At 38.5% G+C, this 2,291-nt stretch overlaps 1 long non-coding RNA gene across 1 annotated transcript; it reads right to left on the minus strand.

Annotated features, from left to right (window-relative positions):
• Positions 1–277: 277 nt before the first annotated feature.
• Positions 278–1,940, minus strand: LOC130520841 (uncharacterized). The gene is made up of 3 exons (XR_008949073.1): positions 1,306–1,940; positions 1,146–1,273; positions 278–720 (listed from the first exon to the last, which is right to left on the minus strand). It is a non-coding gene; the product is annotated as an uncharacterized LOC130520841 (long non-coding RNA).
• Positions 1,941–2,291: the final 351 nt, after the last annotated feature.

Consider the following 2,291-nt stretch of genomic DNA (forward strand, 5'->3'; position numbering starts at 1 on the left):
ATATCAGAAACAACAATCAGATACATTCAGGCATTCATATAATATAATTATAATTCATATAATTTTACAATAACCAGCTTCAGAAATAAAGCATTAATATTTAAATCTTTAAATGATTTATTTGAGGATGTGAAGAAAGCTTTCAGTAGATGACTGCTATAAAGGTGATCCTGCGTCTGCTGTGTTTTACACAGCAGACGCAGGATCACTTTTAAAGCAGTCATCTACTGAAAGTTTACTTCACATCCTCAAATCATTTAAAAATTAAATATTAATGCTTTATTTTCTGAAGCTGGTTATTTTATGAATGTCTGAATGTATCTGATTGTTGTTTCTGATATTTTCGAGTTCTACAGGCTCAGGATGTTTGGGGGGTGAAGTACACCAATGGTCACATCTTTGCTGTCAAAGGATCAACAGTCAACATCAGCTGCACCTATATTTACCCATGGTATGGTACAGTTATACATAAATTCTGGTTCATAAAAGAGAGGAGTCAAAACCAACCGTGTGGGGCATCTGAGGTGAGAAGGTAGTTTTTCTGGGGAGGACTCAGCATTGATGAGGGTGCGATCATTTGGATCAGGATTTGACTGATTCATCAGTTCCTGGTTTATCATTAAAGGTTTTCAACTTTCTTTTTCAGAACGGCCAGTGAAGGTGACCAGCATCATGCTGACTTTTATCAGCTTTGTTCCGGCTGCTTTTCTCCTTTGGTGTCTGTGGATGAGGTAAAGTGGTTAAAACCCATCACCCAACACCAACATCAGAGCAGCAGACACACAGTCAGTGAGTGAGTGAGTGAGTGAGCTAGCGAGCTAGCTAGCTAGCTGTTGGGGGGGGGTCGGGTCTTTTACCTACACCAAGGAGGCTAATTGACAGTCGACGGTTGTTGATAGGGATTATAATCTTTGCTCTTCCAAAGATCAAAGCCAAAAGGTTTGGTCGTAAAGCAAACCATCCTAACATGTTATGTAGCCATGTATTCCTACTGTATCCCTATATACCTGTTTATACCCATATACTATATTACAGGTGTAACTCACAAAATGTGAAGAACTTGTGCTTGTTCTTTATTTTTAGTCTAAATAAACATATTACATTTTATGTAAAAGAAAAGGGTGCTACATAAAGTTTGACTGTACCTATTAAATAAATGATACATAAATGAGCACATGCTTCTCCTGTACGGTTGTATGTTCTTCTTTGTTGCAGCTCTACTGTTCTTTGATTTAATTTCATTTGTTCTTTCTTCATTTGCTAACTGCATACTCTAAGGAAAAAAACACACACACACAGACACACACAGACAGACAGACACACACACAGTGACAACACTGACACCTCATCTTCAGGATTTGTAAATGTCCTCTGATGACATGGGAACATCAACTGTTCCCTTTTCAGCTTTTTTGGTTTTGTTTGGTGGGGGTGGGCGTCTTCCAGTATGAATAGGGTGTAACCTGTCAAACAGAAAAGATGTATTCATGCACACAGATCATTTTTCTGCCCTCCAGCTCTATTGAATTCCAGAAACCAAAGATATGATTTCTTGGCACGACTGTCAGTGTCAAACACTGAGGGAGGGACTTTTATCAGACAAGAACAAAAGGCATCCTCTGAGATTGGACGCTGGTGACTCCACAGAAAACATATATGTCATGAAAAAGGGACTTGTCCACATAGGATGGAGGGTAAAATGAGGGTTCTGCTGGTGCTCCTCTTGAGCTGTGGTTTGGTTGACAGCCAGCCAGTGAACAAATGTCATCTGCAGGAATTAATGATCCAGGCGACAAAAGGAAAATCGAATGGACTCAGTGACAGAACCTTCATGGCCAAAAGTGAGTACCAGTTATTGAACATTTGTTGAAGTGCTCAAACGTTTATAAGTGATGACAAAAATCATAAATATCAAACTCTGATGTGTGTCATGGCATAAAACAAAAAATGCTCCAGCTTTTAAAGGTTATTCTAAATCACTTCTACTTTTTGCAGTTTGTTCAGCTAATTCTTGGCAGTCATGTGGTTCTCCGTCATCTGTTTTGTGCCTTTCCTATGTCTTTCTATGTCTTTCCTATGGATGTCTCTCAACTTACTTTGTTTTCTTATGAGGCAAAATAATAAAACACAGGACTAGCAGAGTTATCCTATCAACTCTTTCAATGGCTTAGTCCTCCATTCACACACAAACACAATTTCCTATTTTCTTAACTTAATTACGGCTAAGTTATAACCTACTCGATTAATGGCTAAGTATAAACAACACTATAAGCACTCGTTTCCACAGCCAT

Source organism: Takifugu flavidus, unplaced genomic scaffold (assembly GCF_003711565.1).
Source record: "Takifugu flavidus isolate HTHZ2018 unplaced genomic scaffold, ASM371156v2 ctg553, whole genome shotgun sequence".
Classification (NCBI taxonomy): domain Eukaryota; kingdom Metazoa; phylum Chordata; class Actinopteri; order Tetraodontiformes; family Tetraodontidae; genus Takifugu; species Takifugu flavidus.